Source organism: Lissotriton helveticus, chromosome 1_2 (assembly GCF_964261635.1).
Source record: "Lissotriton helveticus chromosome 1_2, aLisHel1.1, whole genome shotgun sequence".
Taxonomy (NCBI): domain Eukaryota; kingdom Metazoa; phylum Chordata; class Amphibia; order Caudata; family Salamandridae; genus Lissotriton; species Lissotriton helveticus.
In genome coordinates, this window is record NC_136058.1 from 63,534,496 (window position 1) to 63,547,287 (window position 12,792).

Sequence of the window (12,792 nt, forward strand, 5' to 3'; positions counted from 1 at the left end):
ATGTGGGTGAAAGAGGTGAATGAGAGATTGAGGAGAGATGAAGCTATAGCAGAAAAAGCACCTCACAGGACAATCCTCCAGAAGGCAATGACATTGAAAAATAAAGATATGAGGGAAATAAAAGAGAAAGAAGATAGGGAGCGTCATTTAGAGGTAACTGGCCAGTTACTTGTTCGGCGCCCCATTTATCCCATGCTTAATAGACCACAAGATGATTCTATTTTGTTAGATAGACCTCCGCCTCCGTATAAATTCCCTAGTGCTCCTGAGAATGAAGTTTCTGATGAAGAGCAATGGTCTGCGGATGAGAGAGATAAGGATAAATCAGAAGGTCAGACAACTTGCTCTACTTTGACCACTGACCATAAGGCCACTCTTAGATCCACTGCCCGTAAAGCAGCTTATGGGCATGACCCTGTTTCAGAGATTCTAGTTGTGATTCAGCAATGGTCAGAATTAGAGCAGTTATATTTTTAGAGACATTTACTTGTGAGGTCGTGGCTAAATTTAGAACATATTCCAAAACTCTAGAGCCTGCTGATATAAATTCTGATTATGAACAGTTATACAATAGCACCTTTCGTCCTTCACGGGTGTCCGATCTAATTAGGCAAGCGGTTAAGTTGCGTGCTGATGTATTCCGACTACGAGAGGAGAAAAAGGCTGCTGAGACAGCACCAGCTGGGCAAACAGTACAGATCCCAGTACACCAAGAAGGAGCTACAGGGACCGATACAGACACTGGTAATCCTGTAGTCACTGTATAACCAATGCGTGAAGCTGCACCTCTGTATGTTCCTCCAAAGGACGCAGGAACGAGTGACGATAAGACTTCAGAAAAAGTGAAAGGATATTATTGGGTCTATACCCCTGGGAGTATAGCAGACTTAATGGCTCTTAAAGCTGCTTTGCCTGATCCACGAAAAAATCCAGCTGCTTTTTATGAAGAGGTAGAAGGAGCTATTAGTACTTGTACTATGACATTGCCTGACATTGATCTGTTTTTTGGACTTATTTTACCAACTGATATGTGGAGATTGATTCGGAAGGTAGATGATAATGTAGCTTATGGTGATACTTGGGTGCAGTTACAGGGAATAGATGCTGACAGAGAGCCTGCGCAGAAACCACAACGGGTGATATTAGATCTTCCCAAAGCCATTGTAACTAAGTTGAAAACTCTTATACCCCCTAAGAAAATATATTGGACTACATTAGCATCTTCAAGCAGAAAGTGGATGAGTCCGTTTCTGATTTCTCTTTACGCGATTCAAAGAGACATTCCATGACTTTAGTGGGTAGTCATTGACAGATGGCACGGGTAAGCGTCCGTTCGTCGAAAAATTGGTCGCTAACATGATGCCAGACATAGCTAATTGCCTAAAGACCAGTGAGAATTCATAGACTACGTCCTCCCCGGTCTCCCCTTTGACTATGGCCCCATATTATGACCATCAGGAATTGGAAGCAAAAGGTAAGGAGGGCATAAAGGGCAAGGATCTCAAAACGAAAGTCATGTTGGCTCAAGTATATGGTCCACCTTTTAGAGGTAGTGTGAGAGGTGGAAATGCGATGTATGGCCCTGGTGTACCCCCTTTCCCTCGAACAACTTTGTCTTCTGATCAATGTGCATATTGTAAGGAGATGGTTATTGGCATTCTGAGTGCCCCCTTTAGCGAGATCAGCAGTATCAGCGGGGAAGAGGCAGTATGAGAGGTCACCCAGGGAACATAGGAAATAGGGGAGGTGATGCAGCAGTAATTTCACGGTAATTTATCAATACAAAACCTCATCTACCTTGATTTTACCGCTGAAAAGGTGTTGGGCCCTTGACACCATGTATTACCTGCAGGAGACTTTACATAAACATGCCCAGTCAAAATTGCTAATATTATTTAAGCCAATGAAAAGAGTTGTTGAGTATTTTAAAGGGTTTTATTTTCTAGTCAAAAGTTAATTTTTCTATGACCCTTTATTCATTTGTAAAATATCAATCAGGTTACAGAATTTGAAAAACAGGAAAAATAGCATTAATACAGAGGAAGGTTGAATACGGTCCAGGTAAGGCATGGCTTGGCAGTTCGGGCTGGACTGTTCCCATGAGGCACAGGGACAGACTGATTTGCATATGGCCAGGTCTGAACTGGGATGGCAGAGTGGGCTAAAGAACGGTGATGGATTAAACCCAGATCTGTTGACTGGGTGTGAGTGTTTGATTGGTTCAGATGCTCCGTCAATCACCACCCCCTTTTGTACAGCTTTGTTCACCATAAGTTGGCAGGGTATGCTCAGACGTGAGTCCCTTGCTCACTTTGCCACTGGATTCAAGCAAGCCTGGCTGAAGACGGCTGTAATGCCAGAAACCGGTCCTAGGAAGCTTGAATCCGGTCCAGGGAAGGCATGACTTGGCAGTTCGGGCTGGACTATTTCCATGAGGCACAGGGCCAGACTGATTTGCATATAGCCATGTCTGAGCTGGGGTGGCAGAGTGGGCTAAAGAACAGTGATGGATTAAACCCAGATCTGTTGACTGTGTGTGAGTGTTTGATTGGTTCAGATGCTCCGTCCATCACCACCCCCTTTTGTACCGCTTTGTTCGCCATAAGTTGGCAGGGTATGCTCAGACGTGAGTCCCTTGCTCACTTTGCCACTGGATTCAAGCAAGCCTGGCTGAAGACGGCTGTAATGCCAGAAACTGGTCCTAGGAAGCTTGAATCCGGTCCAGGGAAGGCATGGCTTGGCAGTTCGGGCTGGACTGTTCCCATGAGGCACAGGGTCAGACTGATTTGCATATGGCCATGTCTGAACTGGGGTGGCAGAGTGGGCTAAAGAACGGTGACAGATTAAACCCAGATCTGTTGACTGGGTGTGAGTGTTTGATTGGTTCAGATGTTCCGTCCATCACCACCCCCTTTTGTACCGCTTTGTTCACCATAAATTGGCAGGGTATGCTCAGACGTGAGTCCCTTGCTCACTTTGCCACTGGATTCAAGCAAGCCTGGCTGAAGACGGCTGTAATGCCAGAAACCGGTCACATTTTCAAATATATTTATTTTATCCTGGGCTGCAGATGTTGTAAATACCATCTTTCCATCACCTTTTAGTACTTGATCTGTCTGGGGTAATTTCTGTTCAATAATCTTTGAATTCTGAGTTTCTGAAATAAACCCTGCCAAAATCACTCCTTCTGCACCTCTTTGAACCTTTTCAGTAGGGACCATATTAATTGGGACAGTCATATTTTCTATAGGCATTATCTGTGCATCTGCAGTTTGCAATTCTTGGACTGAATCAGGCACATTTAAAACAGTAACACCTGGAGGTATCACTGTCAGTGCTGAATCAACAGGTAGTGGGTCAATCTGAAATGTCTTCACAGTTTAACAGAAGCAGTAGCCACTGTAATACTTACTGGTACATTATTTTCAGTATATTTAATGGGAACCCCATAAAGTTAATGATGCATCCATCATTTCATCCCCTGAATCATTATTTGTTTGAAGTTTTTTGTCATCATTAATTCTCTTATTCTGCATCTGGTGCTTTACCTGTTTATCCTCACTTGCTTTGTCTCTTGCTGTCTTTTCCCACATGATGAAGGCCTCAAATTGTGCAGCTTTAGATGGCATCTTTATTTCACATAACACTTCCCTTAATTTAGCAATAGCAATTCAAAAGTACCATCTTTTGGAAACCTCAAAGGACACTTTTTTTCAGTAATCTTGAACCATTGGTGAACCCACATACATGAATGTTGTCCCACATTGGTAGACATAAAATGCACAGGTGTTCCTTCAGGAGCATCACCAATAAAAATTACATTTTTTACTTTACCTTCCAACAGTTTCTTTAAACCTTCAAACAAATTCATTTTTGCAACAGTTCAATGCAATTTCTTTTCTCCAATTCTGTCAGTCTATTTTTCAGTCAGTTTTACTCCTACCACTGACCCTCCACAAAATCTTACTGCAATATTTTACTGAGTTTTTTCTTAATCAAAATTCTGTTAGTAACAACACAAAACATCTGCTACTCTGTCTGTTCCACTAAATAAAGGAAAGATTTATTTTCACTACAAGTAACACATTCCGCTTACTCTTCACAAAGTAACAACTTCTGTTTACTCTTCAAACAATGCAGATAAATCCCTTTCGCTTACCCTTCACTCAAGCTCAGAAGAACCTGCTACTCCTTCAAAGTTACCCTTTCTAGGTGATATATCACCAAAGTTTAACCAGCAAACTCTTTTGCTATCAATCACTCTCACTTTTACACAGAAAATAGTCCCTAATTTAACACTGCCAGCCATACCTAGCTACTCAGTGCTATTCCAACAGACGAGTAACCTCAGAGCAGTGTGGCTTCCATTGACCAACCGCTATTCCTTCCCAGGATTTCCAGGTATCACGGTACCTGTGTTTCCAGACAACATAAAACAAGACACTAACTTTTCATGTTAAGAACATATAACCAATAATCAAAAATTCTGTCCTATGAAATTACAAATATAATCAATCACACCATCAATTCAAAATGAGCAAAATTTCACCAACAGTCAACAAAATAAAATAAACCCGTACTATATTCAACACTTCAAAAATACATCCAAGCACATTAACAACATTTCAAAACCCTATTGATACTCACACCACTCCAGCAATCACCTTCTTGCATCACCTTCCAGTACTGCTTTGCCAGTATTCAGGTTCTGAGCATTGGAGTCAGGAATCAGGACTTGGACATTTATCTAACTTGTGCAATTATTTTACTTCCCTCCTAAGGTCAATGATCCATTAGTTGAATAGTTTATGGTGAAATTAATAATACTTAATCACCAAACTAATCAATAGTGACCATCCTCTGCTTACTAGAAACTGATGAAGCAGTAATTTCATGGAAATTTCTCAATACAAAACCTCATCTACCTTGATTTTACCGCTGAAAAGGTGTTGGGCCCTTGACACCAAATATTACCTTCAGGAGACTTTACATAAACATGCCCAGTCAAAATTGCAATTATTATTTAAGCCAATTAAGAGAGTTGTTGAGTATTTTAAAGGGTTTTATTTTCTAGTCAAAAGTTAATTTTTCTCTGACCCTTTATTCATTAGTAAAATATCAATCAGGTTATAGAATTTGAAAAACAGGAAAAATAGCATTAATACAGAACATATTACAGTCTGCATATAAGCATCACACTCAGGGGCCTATTAGGATGGCGGACGGACCTGCATCCGTCCGCCACCCCCGAGGTGGAGGGACCATCTGCAGGGGCAGGGGCGCTCCCTACGGTGCAATTAGGATGTGACCGCCACCCTGGTGGTCACATCCTGTATCTTTAACCTTGCGGCGGGTGCTGCTTGAAGCAGCACCCGCCGCAAGGTTAAAAGCGCATATTTTGCATTTACATGCACAAAGCGGTGTTTGCCACTTTGTGCATGTCAATGCTGGGGGGTACCATAGGTACCCCTCATGTGCACCCCCAACCCCCGACACCCTGGGGGCCTGCAACGGGCCCCCAAACACCAAAGACCACATGCTTTTCCACGGCAGAAAAGCCGCCGTGGAAAAGCATGTTACACCACACATCCTACACCACACATCCTAATTTGGCTGACGGTGTCTTGCAGACACCGTCACCAAATAGCCCTACACACACCGCGGATCAGCGGCAGACGGACCTGCCATCCGCCGCTGGTCCCATCGCAATCCCACCGCCATCCTAATCTGGCAATGGGTGTTTTCTGTGGCCGCGGCGGTGAATCCGCATTCTCCAGGCCGGCGGTGGCTTTCGCCGGCCCGGAGGATGCGGATTCACCGCCATCCTAATCGGCCCCTTAGTAAAGAAAATGTGGCTAAAAATGTCAGTCAAAACTCTTAAAGAGTTTCTTAGAAAAATAAGTCTTGCAAGGCTAATCAATGATTAAATAATTGGCAAAAATCTCCCATTAAGAGAAATAAAGGCATAAGACAAATACATCTTTTCAAAACCAGTTAATTAGTCAAAAGTATAAACTTAGAATTTTTGCATTCAAACCTATTCTAATCAGGTGCACTCTCTGCTCTGGTGATGCTCGATCTGTCTCTCTCTCTCTCCATGATCTGACAGGAACTGCTCCTTGAAAGCGCCCCCTCCTTCACGAGACCTTAAAGAAAGTGGCCTGCCGTCCCAAAAATATGACATGCAAGGACTTCTCTAAAAATAATATGAGCAAGAAACCTCCCTTCTCCTCGGACGCAAATCTCCTCCCAGGCTGCAGCAATCTCCCACATCTTTCCCGTACCCATATGAATGAAGCAGAGCCTAAAGAGCCTAAGCCAAAGCCAAAAGCCTAATGAGCCAACCACGCCTCCAAAGAGGTCATTACTTATACTCTAATTCTTGGCAGACTACACAAAATGTTGCATTTTCAGAAAAGCTTGTACCTGATTGGTTAGCCGGGATGGTAAGAGGTCTCCCCATTCTCATCTCATTCTACATTCCTAACCATACCAGTTTTAACAAAAGAAGCATTAATGATTAATACATTTATATATTTTTGCAACATTTACTAGGAAAAAATGATTCAGTCTAATTTTCCTTTCTGTCATATCGTAGGCAGGAAGGATACTTTAACTAACACTGGTACATTGGCACAATCACAAGAATGTACAGTTCAAAGTGGCCTTGACTCCTTCGTGTCTTGAGGCAAACTGGTACAATCTGTGCATGCTCTCTTCTTTTTAATGCAAGTCACAGCCTTGCTGGATTCACAGGCAGCAATGTTATTTTAGGCCCCAAAACAAAAGAAACACAAAAGAGTATTAACTTTATGTAAATCAACCCATTATCTTTTTCCACCCATACTAATACCTTGTATTATTTTTCTCTAGCAAAAGCTATTAATTTCAAGCAGCTTTTCTATTATTTGTGCACAACATGCAAAAAATGTGCAATGTACAACATAGCATTATTATGCATTAGTGTAATTTTTAAAAGCGCACACAGTTATTACATATTCATAGGAACATGCATTAATGTTTTAGATATCTTTTCATGCAAAAAAGCGTTTAGCCCCATGTGTAGGGTGGTGGATTATTATTTAACACACATTATAAAAAGAGGTGTTATATACTGAAATATATAATTTTTCTAAATATGCAACAAGTCAAAATCTTTTAGTACAGGGACAGGGGTGAACATTACAAGGAGAAATGAGCTGGGAAGAGAGAACACATGCTATGGTTATTCTTCAAAGCTAAAAAGGCCGCTTAAATTAAGTTTTCTCTACACTGCAAAAAACACATATTAATTCAGCAAAAGCATTTCAGACTGAGTAGGCCTCATTTCATGTCTTATGTGCCATGTGTTTTAACTTGCACCAAAATGTGCGTGTCAATTTAAATGCAGTCTGTCTGAAGCACAAAAATAAAGCAATGCCTGACTCCATATGAAATCTTCTCCATCGGAGGCATGGATAATCGTACCAGATATGAGCCAGACGAAACTAATACCACTTCTTTTAATACCTTTGACAGACGAAACTAATTCCAAATGTCTGATTTCTTGGCTGATGGCCCTAAGGATTCTGATTATGCATAGGAAAGCCTATAGTTTGGTAATGAACCGGTTGAGGTCCCAGTAGATCAGAGGGGTCCCTATCTCGATGCAAACGTTTTGGCCTCTACTGATCGTTTTCTGGTTGATACAGGAGCTACTCGTAGTGCTCTGTCTAAACAATTGGTTCCCGGGGCTCCCCTGTCTGGCGCAATGATAACATCGATAGGATTCGATGGGACACCTTCCCTTAGCCCACTGTCACAGCCACTTACATTCTGCCTTGATGAATTCACTGCAAAATGTCAATTTCTGCTTTCCCTTAACACACTGGATAATATTGTGGGTATCGATATGCTCCAATATTTTCGTGCTACAATACGTTGTTTCCCAGAAGGTGTACGTGTTATTTTAAATGACAACTATCCCATGGTTGAGAGGTCTTGTCTTATTAAAGAGGATGTTGCTCTGGAATCGTTAACTAGCACTTTGTGGGCTACATCTGATACCGATGTGGGACAAATGGTTATCCCACCAGTACATATTTAAGTAAGGGAAGGTGTTTCATTGCCTCGATTGCCCCAATATAGAATCTCTTGAGAGGGTGAAGAAGCATTGATACATATTTTTCAGGATTTGATCAGAGTGGGGGTTGTGGAAGGAGTCCCCCATAATACCTGTAATAGCCCTATCCTTCCCATTTTGATAAAGGACACTGATACTAAGGATTATAGATTTATCATTGACCTGGGAGAGCCAAACAAGATAGTCGTTCCTCAATATCCAGTAGTATCTGATATTACGACACTTCTTACTATGGTTCCTCCTACTGCAACTACATTCAGTGTGATCGATTTGAAGAATGCTTTCTTCTCCATACCTATTCATTCTGACAGCCGTTATTTCACTTTGAATAATCAATCCTTCATATTCTGTAGAGCTCCACAGGGGTATACAGAGAGTCCTAGCATTTATAGCCAGGCATTGACAAGACAGCTTGATTCTTTCCCTGTACCAGAAGGGGTTGTTGATGATATCTTGTTGGCAGCTGATACCCCTGAACAGTGTGAAGAAGGAACACTGTTATTGCTTTCATTTCTTGCATCTCATCATCACAAGGTCTCTCAAAAGAAATTGCAGTATTGTAGACAGCAGGTTACCTATTTAGGTCACCTCCTGTCTAAGGAGGGACATGCACTCACACCAGATTGCATTTAAACTATTTTGGACATGCCTGTGCCCTGCACTCAGAAGGATGTTCGTGCACTGATTGGCCTTACTTCTTTCTGTAGGCAGTGGATTCCTGGCTTTTCCCACACTGTTAAGCCCTTGTTGGCCCATTTGACTAAAGACACTCTGATGCCTCTCCCATGGACTACTGAATGCCAGAATGCTTTTCAGAAGTTATGTCAAGCTCTTTGTTCTGAACCAGTATTAGGAACTCCAGATTACACTAAGGCCTTCACACTCTATGTACACGAGAGGGACCGTTGTGCTCTCTCAGTTTTAACCCAGACACACGGTGATAAGCAGCGTCCCTGTGCCTTTTATTCAGCTGTCCTTGATTCAGTCGCTCATGCGTTGCCTGGGTGTTTTCAAGCGGTAGCGGCGACAGCTGTGGCCATACGTCAGAGTGAGAGAATAGTCTTGTCGCACAGATTGCTTGTGTTAGTGCCCCATGCAGTTGATGCCCTTCTGAACCAAACAAAAACACAACATTTGGCTAGTGCTCGCTTGACAGGTTATGAATTGACACTTTTGGCCCCTCATATCACATTGAAAAGGTGTTCGACCCTAAACCCTGCTACACTATTGCCATTTCCAGCTGCTCAGCTTCAGTCACAAGAGTCACATGACGGTATATTCCTTACTGAAGAGCAAACAAAGGGTTTTGTTGACCTACAAGATACACTCCTTTCTAGAGTTCACGGGGAACTGTGGGTTGACGGATCTTGCTTGAAATTGCCCAATGGCACAACATCTGCTGCTAATGCAATTACGACACTTCAGACTTAGTTGAGAAAGCTCGCATTCCACAGAAGTTAGCTCAGGCAGCTGAGTTGATAGCGCTCAGAAGAGCATGTGAGTTTAGCACTGATCTGTTTGTTAACATCTATACCAACAGCCGATATGCTTTTGGAGTGGCTCACGACTTTGGGCTGCTTTGGAAGAAATGAGGCTTCATTACATCACACAGGATGCAAATAGTGCATGGGGAATTAGTACATAATCTCCTTACTGCTTTGACATATCCTAAGAAAATAGCGATTGTTAAGTTTAGCGCACACAAGAAAGTGTCTGATAAAATAGGAAAGGGCAATGCCTTTGAAGATTACACAGCCCATTAGACTGCAATGCAGCGAAGCACTACATCTATGTACGTGGTTAAGTTTCAGGTTGAACGTGGACATGATGCCATGCAAGAGGTACTGGACATGCAGCGATCTGCCTCTACTGATGAATTAGTCCAATGGTCTAAGGAGGGAACATTGGATAATGAGGGGTGTTGGAGGACTAAAGACATGACCAAGTGGAAATTGCCCACAGCCTACTTACATCCTATGATTCACATGGCACATGGGCCGGCACATATTGGAGCATCCTCAATAGCAAAGCTATTTATGCAGGTTTGGGATCATCCAGATATTGCCGGCACAGCTAAAAAGATAGTCCAGTCTTGTCTGATTTGTCTCCAGTATAATCCTGGAAAGGGAACACAAACTCCAACAGGAGGATTTGCAATACCAACTGCACCTTTGGGGATTAAGCAGAAGCCTCAGCAGCCTTTCACCCGCAGTCAGCAGGTTTGGTGGAGTGTTACAACTCCAAGTTGAAACTGAAACTCGCTAAAATCCTAGCTTCCACATCTCTGAAATGGCCTGATGCATTGCCTCTAGCTTTGCTCTCCATTAGATCGATACCACATGCACGATCTGGCCTCATAATGTATGAGGTGGTATTAGGGAAGCCAATGAACATTTGGGGGATCCCTAAGCCATGCCCTATATATTATGTACCTTATGTATTGATGAGCGACTACTTGTCTCAGTTGACTGACAGCTTGCTTTCTATTCATCAACAGGTTCGAGAAGCCCTTCCTGACAGGTCGCAAGGTGATGGTCAAAATCTGCGGCCCGGTGACCAGGTGATGGTGAAGGTGTTCCGGAGGTCGAGCAGCCTGGAACCGAGAAGTTCTTCTATCTACCAGAACTGCAGTACGGATAACCAATTGGAATAATAGGGTCCACTCCACCAACTGCAAGAGGGTGCCATTCGCCTTGGTGGAACCTGCTGCGCTGAAAGATCAAGCGACATCCTGGGCACAGAGAGAGGCAAAGCTGTGTCACCTGCAGAACCTGAGGAAGTCTTCCCGGACCATACGATCCCTGGTGTCTCTCGATATCAGCTGTGACCCTGGAAAAGAGAAAATTAATTAATGAAAAAGACTGGTCACCGTCCTGGGTTAGTGAAAGGCTGAGCTACAAAGGGGGGGGGCCTTGTAGTGATATGCATCTCAACCCTCAGTGAAGAAACCAACGGCTGCCCAGGTCCTTAGGACTCCATCTGTTTTGTTTTCCAACATCGAAATGAATATGTCTGCAGAGAAGAGATCAACTGCTATGAGAATTTGTGATTGAAAGACTATGTTTATTGTTGGACTTCAATCAATCAATCAATCAATCATTGGCACTTATAGAGCGCGCTACCTACCCGTAGGGTCTCAAGGCGCTGGGGGGGGGGGGGGTGCCGCTACTGCTCGAACAGCCAGGTCTTCAGCTTCTTCCTGAAGGAGAGGTGGTCTTGGGTCAGGCGCAGGTCGGTCGGGAGGGAGTTCCAGGTCTTGGCGGCCAGGTAGGAGAAGGACCTTCCTCCTGTAGTCGCTCTTCGGATGCGGGGGACGGCGGCGAGGGCGTGGTTGGCTGATCGGAGGTGGCGTTTGGGAGCGTAGAAGTTGACTCGGCTGTTGAGGTAGCTCGGGCCTTGGTCGTGTAGGGCTTTGTGTGCGTGGGTGAGGAGGCGGAAGGTGATTCTTTTGTTGACGGGGAGCCAGTGAAGGTCTCTCAGATGTCCGGAGATGTGGCTGGTTCGTGGGATGTCGAGGATGAGTCTGGCTGAGGCGTTCTGGATCCGCTGGAGTCTCTCCTGGAGCTTGGCGGTGGTCCCGGCGTAGAGGGCGTTGCCGTAGTCCAGTCGGCTGGTGACGAGGGCCTGGGTGACGGTCTTCCTGGTCTCGGTGGGGATCCACCAGAAGATCTTCCGTAGCATGCGTAGGATGTTGAAGCACGCCGAGGAGACGTTGTTGACTTGCCTGGTCATGGAGAGGGAGGAGTCCAGGATGAAGCCCAGGTTGCGTGCATGGTCTGTCGGTTTGGGTGCGGTGCCCAGGGCGGGGGGCCACCAGGAGTCGTCCCAGGCGGAGGGCGAGGAGCCCAGGATGAGGACCTCCGTCTTGTCTGAGTTCAGTTTCAGGCGGCTGGTCGTCATCCACTCGGCTACCTCTTTCATCCCTTCGTGCAGGTTGGCTCTGGCGGCGGCGGGGTCGTTCGTCAGGGAGAGGATCAGCTGGGTATCGTCGGCGTAGGAGATTATGCTGAGGTTGTGTTTGCGTACGATGGCCGCGAGGGGGCTCATGTAGACGTTGAAGAGGGTGGGGCTCAGAGATGATCCTTGGGGGACGCCGCAGATGACTTCGGAGGCCTCTGACTTGTACGGTGGTAGGCGGACTCTCTGTGTTCTTCCGTCGAGGAAGGAGATGATCCATTCCAGTGCCTTCCCCTGGATTCCGGCGTTGTTGAGACGCTGCACTAGGGTGCGGTGGCAGACCGTGTCGAAAGCCGCGGAGAGGTCTAGGAGGATGAGGGCCGCTGTTTCTCCATTGTCCATCAGGGTTCGGATGTCATCGGTGGCGGCGATGAGGGCGGTCTCGGTGCTGTGATTGGCTCGGAAGCCGGACTGTGAGGGGTCGAGGGATCCGTTCGTCTCGAGGAAGGCGGCCATCTGCTTGTTGACGGTCTTCTCGATGACTTTGGCTGGAAACGGGAGGAGCGAGATGGGGCGGTAATTCTTGAGGTCGGTGTGGTCCGCTGTTGGTTTCTTGAGTAGAGCGCTGAGTTCGGCGTGCTTCCAGCTCTCCGGGAAGATGGTGGTGTCGAAGGATGTGTTGATGATGTCTCGCAGGTGGGGTGCGATGACAGCGTCGGCCTTGTTGAAGACGTGGTGAGGGCAGGGGTCGGTCGGTGATCCGGAGTGGATGG